Below are 16,157 nucleotides of genomic sequence, written 5' to 3'. Positions count from 1 at the left end.
TCTCTCGTTATCCATTCACTCCACGTGTCCATATCACCTTAAATAACACTTCCTAACCTTTTCAATTATCCCCAGTTCAGCCTAACATTCCTTTCTTTTAAATGTTTTCAATTTCATAAAATAATCACATATATTTAAACTTCAGCCAGACAATATATAATAGCATTTCGTAGACACCATCCGTTGAGCACGATGTTGAAAGTAGTTTAATAATAAACAATAGATCCACTAACTCAATAAAACTTTCATCTATCGTATTGAAATAAACTTTATAACATTTAGATAATAAGTTTCCAACGGGAGCGATGAAGAGATCTTTGAGAGAGTACTAGAAACTGCAGGAGACTAAATGGAAAGCTGGGAAGTGGGCGATATATTTTTATTATCTTCCAATCCATATGAGCGGTCATTTCAACCACACTTTTCTCCCCCATCCCTCGAAAAAAATGACCGGGAATGCAAGAAAAAAAGTTTGGGAGCCTGTGATTTAGATAAAGGAAATTACATGTAAGTTTAAATTCCCAAATGTATTGAATAATACAAAACATGAGGAAAAACTTTTTGATATTACCAACAAAAAAGGACGTACATAAGTACATGTGTAAATAAATTCAAAAGCAATTTGTTTTGTGTCAGATGCCGAATGAAATACGTAATTTAGCAAAGAATTACACATATATTAATGTAGGTACTTTTATATTTTATTTGGAAATTTCATTTCATATCACACTTATAGAGTCAAAGTTTTTATTGAGTTTGTATTTGGTATAAACGTATTTTCTTCATGAAAATTTACATACACAATTTTGCACAAGCACAATTCAAAAACCTAAGGGTACCCGTGTATTATTCCTTTAACCCTACAATTTCTCCATTCCTGGGAAAAATTGGGGCTCCAATGCCTTGAACGGCGAAGCCTGCGCGAAAAATCACGGACATTACAAAAACTACGTTAGAATTTATTTATTCGTCGACAGCTTTACGTTCCTCTTATAAACTAGTTGTATTTATCACATAAGCAGAGAGCGATATCGCCTGCTACAGTTTCTTTTCGATTGCAAATGTGAGGTGATATATTTCAAGGCCTACTCACACCTTTTTTTGTTACGACGGCAATTCTTTTTGGCATTTTAGGCATATCGGCACTGAAAAGTGAACGCGCATCACATATTAAGTGACTGCTGATACGGTTGCGTTTGGTTTAAAAAGATACTTTCCGTGAGGACGTCATTACTTTTACCAATTTATCACATATCTACCAAAATTTATGTGACATTTATGCACAGCTTTGCTTTCTTCTGTTTTTTGTTTGTTATGTTTCCACAAAACGTAAAATGTTTCAAGAATTTTGTAATTTTATATCAAACCAATACAATATATTTTTAAGGTTTAATTTCCATTATTTATGTCATTTTTGCATTTTGATTATTATTTTATTATTTTTTAAATTCCCAAATAAATAATAAAACTCTTTACAACACGTTATCCTCCTTGTTCGAAACCATCACAATAATTGCGTTCATACGGAATTAAAACATATACGGTACGGAGTAGCGGCATTCTACTAAAATAAATAAATAAATTTTAGCTATAGTCAATTTTTTTAGGATACAGGGGGTTAGAATTGGTCTAATCTGTTTTTGTGAGGAGATTTCGTTATAAGGACTAACCTATGACCTTGACAGTATTTGTGAATGCGGGTAATGCTCAGTTAATAAAGGGAAAAAAATATTTTTGGAAATACCCGCACGGTATTCGCGGATATTTCCAAAATTTATCTTTAAATAAATAAAGTAAATGATGAAATGAAACAAAATTTCCAAACTTACAAATAAATTTATCAATTCAAATAATACCAATTTCATATTTCCTTAATTTAACACCGAACATCGAGGTTTTTAGCGAAACATAAAAATTATAACAAAACTGAACTAAATAAAGTTTTTAATTTCGTACAAAAGCGAATTGATATATTTTTTGTCGGAAAATTGTAATACATTATTTTACGAAAATAAAATGTTAACTTAAAGTTTCTAGTATATAACTATTGAGTTACAAATATTCCAGTTAACAGAATATACTACTGCCATTGTTGAAAGATACCACACACGCAATACTATCATAAAAAAATATTGATTTTTAATTCTCAGTTCTCGTGTCAATACTCATTACGAAACGCGTGTCTCCCGTAAATTAACAAGTTAATCGAAACACAACTTTGTGAGATACGTACGTTGATTCTTTGATAAAAACATTTTTTTACAAACATAAAATTCTTAAAAACACTATTATTTTATTTCAATCGCTTTAGCAAATGCTCTATTAAAAGTTTAAATCAATACATGCGACTAATGATAAATGTACCAACTGTAACTGAAAGGGACAGTATTAGAGATATTCTGTAATATCAGAAATGTTGTCTAAAATGTGTTACAAGTAGTTTTAATAACGTTTTTTTTATATAAAAAAATAAATCATTATTTTTTGTGGAAAACCGGTTTAAAACAATACTTTATGTCGATGAACCAACTCACCAAACACTAAAGTAAAAACATCCCGTCAATGTGATCGAGTTCATTGTATCGAATATAAATTAAATTGCACAATACATTTTCCATATCAATAAATAACGTCATCATAAAAAGTCATATGAAAAATATTGTCTTTTTCTGTAGACTGAACGTTTTCATATGCAAAACTGGAAATCAGCTGAAAATTATGACTAATTTATACATGAAATATTAAAATAAGAAATAGGTTAAGTAATACTTAATAATATTATTTAGGTGTAAATAAATCTCGCATCTGAGATTATGTTCATGCGATGTCAATCTGCATTGGCAGCCATATTGGTTCCGTATTGGCTTATACTAATGAAATATCATAGTTTGTCGAGAGTATGAAACTTAATTCATTTTAAACAGATACGGAAACCGCAGACGTTAAAAAAATAACTATGCCATGTACTATGAGAGTGAAATCAATAAGAAGTTCCAACAGAACTTATTGCGTAATAATTTGAAATAATATTATTAATTTACGATAACAATAAAAAAATATAAATTGCAGTGAATTAATAAGTGGTTCGCGACACTAACCACGAGACCCCAACCCGAAAAAAAAAATATTTTGAATAGTTAGCTTAAATGATCACATCTATCTAAACAAGAATATCGCATGTATACATGTTTTCAAAATTAATGCAATATGAATGTTCAATAATGGGCAGAATGGTGAATGTTCCACAAGCGTGGAACATTCACCATTCTGCCCATTATTGAACATTCATATTGCATTAATTTTGAAAACATGTATACATGCGATATTCTTGTTTAGATAGATTTGACAGAAACGTTGATAGTAGCGTCAGTTAATAATTTACATACATATCAGTTAATAATTTTCTGAAATATAGCTTATTCCAATTGATATTTAGATTTTCATCTTCTTTCTTTAAAAAAATACAATAGATATTCCATATCAAGTTGAAACACCTATAATATTGATACATTATCCGTCGGGCGAAAATTCCAGTATCTAGTAGAAAAAATTGTAAATATTTTCCTTGCATGGAAGATATGCAGTTCGGTGATAAAAATCATTAAAATTTATTCCGGAACCCCTTTTGTTTAATGAAAGAAAAGTCAAATTTCCTGAAAATTTAGCACACTGCGGGAGTGACGTCACGATCAACGTAGCTCTGTAGGGGGCGGGGCCGTAAGGAGAAGGGGTAGTAAGAAGGGAGAGTAGAGGGTGGCTTATATTTTATTATACTAGTATATTTCTGTAACATTTCTTCACCAAAGCTGAACATTTTTAAAATTAACTTCCGCTTACATATAACACGATATCTAGAAGGAAAATAAAAACAAAGCGTTTTTACCTAATGACTGAAACATACTACCACCAAATTAATATTTTATTTTTATATCAATGATATTTTTTGCGCATAGTCTTCCGAGAGTTAGTTTGAAAGCAAAAAAATCCTGGATTGTGTAAAAAAAAGTAAGTAATACAAAATAAGGAAATTTCTTGTAATGTTTATTTATTTTTTTAAATTCTATTTTTTCATCATTATTTCATTAATTATTCTTAAATAAGCATGCAACATCAGAGTGGCATAAAATGATCAAAATAAATTAATGTTAAAAATATGATAAATTTAAGTTAAGTGGATAATATAAGTGAGTTATTTTTAAAAAAAAATGTTTTCTGAAAGTCAAGTATTTTTTGTATTTTGTATTAACTAGTTCTACTTAGAAACCTATACCCTTATACTCTTTACTATGACTAAATTATTTTGTATACCCACACACATTTTTTTTCGTATTCATTTTTATATTTTATAATATTTTTTGTATTTGAATTTATGCTATGTGATGCAAAAGAATTTAAAATAATAAAAATAAAAAATAAAATAAAACAATCAAAAAGTTCTTGCATTTCAGTAATCCGGCAACATCATGTTATAAGTACAGGATTTGATCGAGATTAAACTGTGTGGGCAAATATCAACAGATAATGTAATCAAATGATACATAAACATTATATATTTTTACGACGCACGTTTAACATACAACGACAATTTTCAATACGTTGTAGTAGAAGCGAAATTGCGTAGTATTATTCATCGTGAAATGAAAAAAACATTCCACAAGTACGTATGCATAAACATTCATTAATATCAACTACTAGACACACGAAATTTAATCGTGAGGTGCTGCCAAGTCTTATAATGACAATCTAGTGCGTCATACAGACGTCGCAAACTGCCAGACATTGCAATGTTTATTGAGTAAAAAACAAAAATCGTACAGGCTATAACCCTTATACTGTTGTATATAAGGGGTATCGTCCAGATTAATTTATTTTTAATTGGTTGGATATGAAACATATGACCCTTCCAGAACAAATAGGTAAGTAAATTTTATATTTATTGATACTTCGATTACATAAAATAAAATAAAAACATTTTACACTACATTCAGTGAACACTTTCCATACTCTGCCATGCCCTCCCCGAAAAAGGTAGCTGACTCCTGTCTTAGATCATTCAATCCCATAAAGATAGTTAATTAAAATTTTATTGCGTTTTATATTTCAGCATTGTACATATGATATATTTTAATATGTACTCGTATTCTTTTAGCGAATTTCTGACATAGTTTTATTAGGACAACGATATTTTTTGTTTAAAGCATAGTTTCTCAAGCTGTGGGTCGCGACACCCAGGGAGTCAAAGGCGGGTTGCAAAACTTTGGTAATTGGTTTATAATAAGAGGGAAATAAGACCTTCATGGTGCCTTACATCCCTCAAGGGACTCGCACATGTTAGCAGTGAACAACACACAAGTCAATACGAGTACGGGTATGAAACTCCAAGTGCCCTAAGTATTGCTGTTATTTTCTTTTAATATAGTACCCATTTTTCCTCCATTTCCATTTCCATAAAGCCTTTATTTCTTTCATTCTTATCTCCTTCACTTACATCACCGGAAACCCATAAAACATTTATTTACACCTTCATTTTTTGAAAAGAATTATACGTATGTGCAATGTTGAAGTTTTTTTTTTCGCAACAGTACTAAAAAAATATTTAAAAATAAACATATTTACGCATTTCATACGAAACATTATGTTATTTTTAAAGATGACGCCAATTTATGAGTTCGTTTGTTACTTGAATGGTCGTCTAAGAGTGTCACATCATCAACAACAAAAAAATTGTGGTATTTCTTCGTCATTTCAAGATATCCTTGGCTGTGTTTTTACCGTTTTTTTTGTAAAATAATTTTATTAAATTAAATGTATTGTATATCTATTTAATCTTCTGTTTCCTCTCATCCGCACCTAATGGTGAACAACTTTGTTATCTTGATCGTAAATGAAGGCAAGGTTACTTGTGTCTTAAAATATATTTTTTTAAATAATGAAACGAAATATGAGTAAGTAAAAATTGCTTTGAGAATGTATGACAAATCTATTTAAATGAAAATTTAAATGTTTATTTATTCAAAATCTTAAATCTCTTTAAGTTATTCACCGATCTCTTTGAAATTTTACCATTTTCCTTTCTTCGATGGCTGCTCCATCTGTTGAACTTAAAAGCAATACTAAACATTGCTCATGACGGATAGCGTGTTTTTTGATACCTAATAAAATGTTGTTCAAACATCATCTCTTTTATTTCTTTTGTTTTTAACCAGACAGAGCCGTGGCCGGGTACAGCTAGTACATATCGCTCACTCCTTTCAACAACGTTATACACCAAAAATCTTAAATTTTCAGCTGTGCATGTTTTCGGAATGCCCAGAAAATGTACTAAATCACAGCAAAAGTGGCATATTTTTAACTTAATATTTACCCGCTACAGGGCAGAAAGTGTTGTTTTTGCATTTTGAAGAAAAGGTATTGTTTAATAATTTTTTTTAATTTACTAAATATTTTTGAAATGAAGAAAAAACATTCAGGTATTACCTAAAAAGATCTGTTGCACAGTAAAAAGTTCAAAAAGTGTCTTGATATTTATTTCTGATACTTATTATTATTTTTTTAAACTTTAAAAACGATCTCCTGAAAAATCAAGTTTATTGTTATATGGCGTTGTTGAAAGGAGTGAGCGATGTATAAATAAAATCATTCGCATAATGGTGGAAATTAGTCCTTGACATACATTTAAATTTAAAGAAGGGTTTTTGTTTCAAGCGAACACATTTATGTGTTATCTAGATCCGTTTTACGACCACGAGTCTGAAAGAATTGACAACATATAGTCACCTCTCATTGTGCCGTGCACTGTACTCGAATGAGATCTAACTGGTCGAGAACAAGAATAGAAATAAAAGTCGTAAGAACTACTGGCTGAACGGAATAGAACACATGTGCAAGATTCAGAATTCAGACGCAGCAGACAAAAATAAATGAAAGGGAAAAGAACACAGGACACATTAGAACGAGTTGACTGATTAGCTACTCGTTTTCATCAACCATTGCCATTCAACTAATCGTCGCTCTCCTCACTAGTCATCGTATCCGTCATTTTTGCAAAATTAAAATTAGTAATCGTGTTATTTCGATTTTTCAAAGGCGCATGTAATCACTATGTTTCATACCTGTATATTTTACCATTTGACAGGATCTAGATACTATAATCCTTTTCTTTTGGAAAGACTTAAGACGAAATTTATTAAAAGCGTTCTTCAAAATTAAAACTCACCTCGCCCGATGTGTATATATTATAGTAGCCGTATCCGACCACACGTTGTTGTGACTCAGTCAAGTTAAATGAAAATGAAACAAAAGATAAAGCTAAAATAAATTATATTTCATAAGCGATTATACGCGTTACACATTAGCGAGTATCCATTATTTTAGCAGTTGCCAAAAAGCACGTTGTCCGCCATGAGCAACGTTTGGTATTGAGTATATTGCTGTTACGTTAAACAGATGGCGCTGCCATTGCAGTAAAAAACATATTTTTACCTGTCAAAGAGTATATCAAAATTGTGTGTTATAAATGCATAACTTATAGGATAGATGAATAACTTTAGGAGATTTAAGATTTAAAACAAACGAACATTAATATTTTGATTTATTTACATATAAGAATACGATATTCATAATATTCAGAAATGTATAAGAAATATTAAAATAAATAATTTGATTTTTAAACATTGATTTTTTATCGACCGCAAACCTGTGCCTCGGTTTGTAGATCTTGGTGGTTAAATTAAAGTCGGGACCTTGTGATGTTTTTTCAAGTAAAATCCCGAAAATTTATAAAATACTATTAAAATGCGAAATATTATAATAATACTACAGACAAAAAATATATTAGTATGCGAAAACTCAGATTGGTGAAACGAAGGTACCATTTTTGGACGATAAACCCATATTAAGTCTATATGAATGATAACTCATAGACATTTTTATTAAGTTATAATAAAGTTATATAAAATACATTTCAGACAAAAAATATATTAATATGCAAAAATTAGGATTGGTGAAACGAATGTATCATTTTTGGACGATTAACCCACATAAAGTCAATATGAATGATAACTCATACGCAAACTGAAGAGGTGTTGTCAATAAAAACAGAAGCATCACTTCCATTTATTTGTCAACAAACTAAGATTCCACTCCAGATCACGTCGCATAGAAATTTACAATCAAATCGGTAGATAGGCACTCATAGGCACTCAAGAATACACGTGGAACTATGATATGATACCAACATAATACTATATCGAAATAAGACAATATAATATGAGACACAGTATTAAATTAATTCTATTTGACATATTATATATCGTATTTATGTTATATGTCGATTATTAAATTATCCCTTGTTACTGATAATCTGACAGTCATAATTAATCAATAATCCTTCAGCATGTAATAACGATTACGTTTCATTTACCTACATTTAATATAACCGATGATATTACGTTTAAAGGTAATTTTGGCACTTTGGTCGCTCATGTTGCAAAATCTGATCGATCTCAGGTTATCTCAGATATCTGAAGGTTATTTATAAGTGTAGTCGGATTGTATAACGAACTCCGGATCAGAACTTCAGGGTAGGATCTCTAACTGTGGCATTAACCCATTCAGACGGAATAACGAGTCTGACTCGTGGGAGGTATGTAACAAGATCCAAAAGTATAATCGTCAGTCTCACTCGTATAATTGTTATTCGTTTCTAAAAAGTGTTTCGATTGTTGGTTTGGCATTTATTTTGACATGTTTATTATTGAAAATAACAAACACATAATCTTTAGAGTACGTGTTTAGCTTTTAAAAATGTTTAAAATTTGAAAAATGTTAAGTATACAATAACATAACACTTTAAACGATTAAATAAAAAAATCGTTGTTGTATACATGTATAGAATATTCGAATCACGTAAATTTATACTTCGATATTATTAAATCTGATAGTAAAAAATAAGTACACGTTTCAAGGTATTCTTAGATTAATATAATAAAGATAAGACATTAGAACCTTGAGAACGTTATCAACAAATTATAATGAACCTACCTGTAAAAAATAAAAATAAAAATTATATTCATAAAAAATACTCCAAGCATCAAAAGCCAAATATCTCTCTTACTGTCATAAAGAGGCGATTTTAAAATTATTCGGTTAAAGAATTTTATGGATTTGGCTCGTTTTTTTTTTAATTAAGCAGACGATTGAAAAATAAAGGGAATTACCCAATTCGCAATATTTTTTTATATCAATAATTAAAATTGTTATTATCAAATTTAATGATCGGTAATAATCGAATAAAAGTCATCGGCTTAATCCATAAAGTATCCAAATTCATCCGGGCTAAGTCTACAGGAGAAAGTCCAAAACATTATTATAAAACTAACAAATAGAGTTTATCGATTGAAAAATTACACTTTATTGTATTCCTGCATATGTACGTACGGAACACGGAATAGAGTAGTTTTGAAATCGATACATTCCATTTGATACTTGAATTGTAATGCTTTTACTCTCTTCTATAGAGTAAGCCCTGGTGGAGTTAGACACTTTGCGGATTAAACCGACGAAGTTTATTTTACGTAAAAAAAAGTTAATGGGTTTAATTCAGAAACATAATACAAAAAATCTGTTTTACCCGATAGTTTCTTGGTGGAGTTTGACCCTCATAAAAATGAGAAGTACATATATATTTAGATAATATTATTAACCTTTTAAATCCCAAAGATGTTTTAAAACAAAGTGACTTTCATAAAATTTACTTGCCACAAATTATGATTCAGGTACTTTTTTAAAAAATATATTGAGTTTACATATTTCTTGAATGCCAAAAAAAATTAAGCTTATTTTTTTTAATGTAAAAGAAAAGAAAAAAAGAATAGTGCATTATTGTCTCACACCACAATATCGTTTTGTGTCTTGATCATAGATATGATTTTCAGCAATATATTTTACAAAAGAGATCCATATTACGTAGTATATAAAACAAATAAAAAATTGTAAATAAAGTATTAAAGATAATTTATTGCATGTTTATATAAAAACGTTTATAGATAACAATTTGGTTTCATAACTACGACGCATTTCTAATCTTCAAAAATTAAGCAATGAAGAGTTAGTATTAAAAATAAATTAAGAAAAAAAAACAGTTAGGTTCACTTCAATCATAAACTTAGAGGGTTAAGAAATTTGAACATTCGAACCCAATAAAATTATGCAACATATTTTCGTTTAATTTATCTTTGATCTCACGTCTCAAAAAAAATTAACACGAGTACTTACTTTTTTTATTAGTACATACAAAAAATAAAGAGTGGCTTCAATTTCAAGTCTTTTAAATTGAACATAATTATCAACTGTTGTGTATGTATGGTGTAGCAAGTACGGTTCATGTTAGTGTATAAGAATATGCCAAACCCAGTTATATACGTTGGTACATAACATATACCGACTTTCCAATCAATAAGCATTTCGATACATTCAATTTTGTTACATGCTTAGTTTTATTTCAACATATGTGTGGAAGACAAATCGCTCACTCCTTTCAAGAACGTCATAAATCAAAAAACTTGATTTTTCAGGAGAGCGTTTTTAAAGTTAAAAAATATAACACAATGTATTAAAAATAAATGTCAAGCAACTTATTGAACTTTTTACTGTGCAACACATATTTTTAGGTAAAACCTGAAGGTTTTTTCTCCATTTGTAAAATATTTTATAAATTTTAAAAAATACTGAAACAATACTTTTTCTTCAAAATGCAAAAACAACACTTTCTGCCCTGTGGCGGGTAAATATTAAGTTGAAAATATGCTTCTTTTGCTGGGATATAGTACATTTTCTGGGCATTCCGAAAACATGCACAACTCAAAATTGTCAATTTTTGATTTATGACGTTCTTGAAAGGAGTGAGCGAAATCACACATTGTCAAGTATTATAAACGAAATTCGCAATCACTTTTGTCACATCTGAAACATATACTCAATATGCCAACGAATACAGACGCAGACGATACCAATTCTTTCTTATACAAAGTGGCGCAAAATTAATCACCATATCCGATAATTTTTTCAAATGGCGTCGTACGTCAATCATATTTGCCGTTTGTGATCAAGACAGCTGCAGTATACAAACAAATTTAGAGTCACGCAAAATTAATCATCCGATTGGGTTTTTCAATATACTTTTAAATTAAATTATAAAAAATAGATTTATTATTTAGACCTTTACAATTGGTTGTGATAAGTGGAAAAGATGATATCAGTCAAGTGGCTGCCGCCAGTGTTGATACACATTTGTACCCGTTTTATCTGTTTGTATACTGCAGCTGCTGTGTAGTTTACAAATGTCAAATATGATTGACAGACGACACCACTTGCAAAAATTTTAACATCTTCCGTTAGGGTGATTATTTTTGCGCCACCCCGTAAAAATTTACTCTTAAATAAATAGGTACCTACCTATTCGTTACGTATCAAAGAAGGATATTGACTCTTTGTAAATTAAAAAGTATTTCAAGTATGTGTTTCTATTGTTGCTTTCTGGTAGGTGACGAAAAAAAAATAATTGAATATTTAATTTAAATAAACAAAAAATAGAAACGCTTAACAAAATGTACAATTTCTATTCAGTGTTTGAAAGCATACAAATGAGGTGTTATTTTATATATCTTCGATACTGCTTTTATATGGATATATTATCCCATATTATAAATACACAACAAATAATTTTATCATCATCATCATCATACTCGTAAATACACACATCTTTTAACAAAGTATGTATTCTGTTAAAAAATGTGTATGTGAGTATGTATATTTTTCCATCTTAAAACGTATCTAACCCACTCACCATCACGCTTTTTCCCCGCAGGGGTAGGAAGAGATAATAGAAAACCACATCAATCTATCTTTGCAAACAATCTTCGCCTCTTCCACATTCATTCATGTATTCATACATACCCTTCGGTTATATCAACTCTTAGGGCTCTTGTCCACTACCCGGAATTCCGTGTAATTCCGTGTAATTTTATTGTCCGACACGTCAGTTAGCGTTTTAAAATGAATTGGCTTGGATTGGCTTGTGCTTTTGTTCATTTTTCTTCGGATCGGAGCTCTTGATCGGTGCGTGAACACGTTGCGCGTAAATTCGATCGTAAAATCTTCGTTTTTAAACGCTAACTGACGTGCCGGACGGTAAGTGTAATTCCGTGTAGTGGACAAACGCCCTTAATATGAGCACTTTCAAGTGCCAAGTTTTCCTTGGTCTTCCCCCGCTTCTATTACCAGCAACATTCGTAAGGTACATAATCTATTAGGTATTCTAGGATAAAAAAACATATATTTGAAATTCAAAGACCAAAAACATAATCAAAGGTCTGAGTTTTCAAAGCATGTTTAATATCAAAAAATTAATGTGACACTTGATCTTGTCAGCTTTTACAAATTTCAGCGATATTAGGTGTAATATTTCATAAAGCTACTCATTTCTTCATCCAAATTGCTAAGTCAAGGTTCACAAATCAAGGGTGACAAATCCTATCAATGGACCTACCATTGATGAAGCACCGTCTGTACAAATACCTACACATGACTCCCATGATATTTTCGATTCTTCTAAGTATTATGATATAGAATCAAAGATACCTTGACCGCTGTTGTGAGGTGAGCGCACACAACTTCACTTTGAAAGGGTACTGCCATCTAGCTATTATATTTGCAACTCAAATCGCACAGTACATGAGTCAACATTTAATTTTGGTATTATTTTTTGACATCTCATCAAAGATGAAGAAGAATATGGAAGTCTGGGCATTTACGGGGCTTACGACCGTCATAGGCTGGTTTAAGTGATCACTTTACACACGTGTAACATTCACCAATTCTACCCATTATTGACAACCACACTACTCAAATTCTTGGAAGTTCTATATATATGAACCAATTTAGAAACTTTGTTCTTGAATCACTAGAACTTCACTAGAGACATCTATTGGTGAGATGTAAAGAAGCTTTTTTATTAAGCAGAAACTCTTATATTAGTATGTGAGATTCGAATCCTGGATTATAATCACACACATGAGAAACGCCAGAAAATACCATTTTCATTTTTATTATTAAGCTTATAATTTTTTATTAAGCTTATAATTTATTATTAAGCTTATAATTAAAAAATAATAATAATAATAATAATATGAAAATAACTCCTGTAATTGGAGATAATCCAGATTTTGTGAACAAGTATTTGGACACGCTCAAAATGTTGTAAAAATTTAATTTTGGTTTTCATAACTTCGCGGAGCACTTGCATCAAGCTCGTGGAGCAGCGGTTAAGAACCACTGGTCTAGAAGTTACAATAAACATCGATTATCAAAGATACATACCATCATGTTGTATCATTATTTTTTTGGCAAAGCACCCGTACTTGGGTGATACATTGTATCAACATTGCAACGTTTTTATTAATATTTTTTGCTCAGTATCTACTTAGAATAACAACAACAAAAAACGATAGCTAGTAACAGAATAACTAAATTATTTATGAGCCCTCAGCAAGAAAATGTCCCTCAGTAAAGGTAGGTATCTATCTACCTGAGATACTAATTTGTGAATCCATTATTTTTATTTATGAAAAGGAATATATTTATAAAGGATGAAAGTAGACCGAATGCAGTCGAAATGCGATCTCTCAGAAGAATGTGTAACAAAACGATGTATGATAGATGTGCGAATAGTGAAATAAGGAAGGAATGCAAAGCTGAGATAAGCATTATCGATAAAATTAAGAAAGGTGTGTTGAGATGGTTTGGACATGTAGAACGAATGAGTGAGGAAAGAACGGTAAAACAAATTTATGAGGCGAATGTTAGCGGGAAAAGAAGCAGAGGAAGACCGAGAAAAACATGGCACGATCAGGTATGCCAAATACTTGAAAGTGGTCAGGTTAGGAGTCGTAACAATCGGCGGGTATGTATGAGGAGATGCATGAACGTGGAAGAGGCGAAGAATGTTTGCAAGGACAGAGTGGTGTGGCGCTCTACTCTCTCTGCCTACCCCTGCGGGGAAGCGGCGTGATGGTTAGTTAGTTAGTTTTTTTATTTTATTTTTTTCGTTTGTAATACTAACGGCTTTGAACCAAGGATAAAAAATAATAATAGACGATCATTCAATGATACGAAGGCACCTTTTATTCAATGAAAGTAGGTAAAATAATTAATAGTAGGTCGATAAAAATATAAACAAATTCCATTCGTAAATATAACTAGCTAACTAACTTACCATCACGCCGCTTCCCCGTAAGGGTAGCGGCGTGATGGTAAGAATCGAACGCCACACCACTCTGTATTTGCAAACATTCTTCGCCTCTTCCACATTCATGCATCTCCTCATACATACTCGACGAATTTTACGACCCCTGACCCGGCCGTTTTTAAGTATTTAACATACTTGGCCAAGTTTTCCTCGGTCTTCTTCGCTTCTTTTTCTAACTACATTCGCCTTATAAATTTGTTTAACCGTTCTGTCCTCACTCATACGTTCCACATGTCCAAACCTCAAATCTCTACACACATTTCTTAATTTTATAATATATATTTTTTAAATACAGCATAGTAAATATAATATATCGGCATACAACAACGTATTATTTTCTCATGGTATTATAGTATTTACACAATATTTGACGTTGGTAGGTGATAAATTTTTAGAATACCTAATTTAAAACTGAAATATTTGGCGCTAGTAATATTTGGCCATACCTGATTGATATTCAATGAATCCAGGTTGTCAATAACATAAGTCGAACTAGGTCTCGAGCTATTCAAATTTCATTACCAGCTGTTTGAAGGTAGATCGGCGACATACCGAGGGACTCGGTGCTATGGCCGGTGACTACGACGCTAGATTTTGATTAACGGGGTATTATTACATTTGATTACCTGCCAATAATCCCGCAAAGCGATTATTATGATGCGGAAGCGGGCATGATATGTTATGTCACGTGTACTTACTGTCAGAAATGTGTCCGCTGCCAGCGATCACGTAAGATGTCCCGGTAAACAGAGCACAGAATGAAAACACAAACCACATTTTACATTTAAAAACTAAGGCGAGCGGGGTCCCGCGCTCACCTGACTGCACCATAATAACCCCACAACCGCACAAGTATTTCAGAAAACAATCACAACCGAACTCTCCGAGGTTATTCTGTTTTTAAACATGGAAACGCTCAATGGCGCGCAAACGTCAAGAAAGGTTTTGAGGTTATGTCGCACACCCAGGTAAAGTCACCTCACTCGGACAGGTAAGCGAGCTCTCGCGAACTTCGCACCGGTAGGCAGAGCGCCAGCAACTCTCAGCGGACTGTCGGCTCTTCTACTTTCCCCGACCGAATAGCAGAACGGCAGCGGCTCGCTACTCGCTACGTCTCTACCCATTACAGTTCGGGGAGTTGTGCGCGCGCGCAAATCTTACTTCGTCCGAACGAAATGGGCGAGGCCGCCTGACGCCTGAGAACTGTGAACATCGGTCCAAAAAATAGCCAAGCTACTATTCTCGGTTTGGACCAGGCATGGGCGATCGAATTAAAAACCTAATTAACTAACAATTTGTTTATGTTCAAGATTCGTTTTTTTCTATTCCATCATTAAATGCTAATCAGGCCAATGAGTACACTAATTTGGTTGAATATTCAAACTTCTTAAATAGTTGACATCAAAAGTTAAACTCGAAAAAAATGTTTAAACGAATACTTTCCCAATCAAGTATTGGAAAAAGTATCAGTTACCCATTAATCACGCCTTTAGTTAGCACATATAATTATAGATCTCTGAAAATATTTGTTTATATGAAAATGTTATTGAATTATTTCCAGGAAATTTAAAAAATGTCCGGTATTGTTTTTTTTTAATACTAAATATACGTCTACTATTACTACTACCACGCCACTTTTTTTAAGGGATAGGCAGATGCATTGGTTGGCTACACTCGTTTATCCTGACATATACTTTTACTTATATATACTTTTAGCTTACTGTACATTCATCCATTTACTCGTAGTTTTACTTATAATGCGACCTCGTTTCAGGTTTTAAATGATAATGATTTGGTCGTGCTTTACCTTTTATAGGCAATTTTGTTGTTTTACCGTATTAATTTTTACCAA

General features: G+C 31.6%; 1 long non-coding RNA gene across 1 annotated transcript in view; it reads right to left on the bottom strand.

The window, feature by feature from the left end:
- LOC148301598 (uncharacterized) overlaps positions 1–15,449 on the bottom strand; it is a 50,739-nt gene extending 35,290 nt beyond the window's left edge. Inside the window, exon 1 of the long non-coding RNA XR_015838776.1 lies at positions 15,004–15,449. This is a non-coding gene — a long non-coding RNA (uncharacterized LOC148301598). The remainder of the gene's footprint in view (positions 1–15,003) is intronic.
- Positions 15,450–16,157: the final 708 nt, after the last annotated feature.

This window comes from Brachycentrus maculatus, unplaced genomic scaffold (genome assembly GCF_059751285.1).
Source record: "Brachycentrus maculatus isolate JH-2025_06_01 unplaced genomic scaffold, ASM5975128v1 h1tg000537l, whole genome shotgun sequence".
Taxonomy (NCBI): domain Eukaryota; kingdom Metazoa; phylum Arthropoda; class Insecta; order Trichoptera; family Brachycentridae; genus Brachycentrus; species Brachycentrus maculatus.
This window is presented reverse-complemented; position numbering and strand designations above follow the sequence as displayed.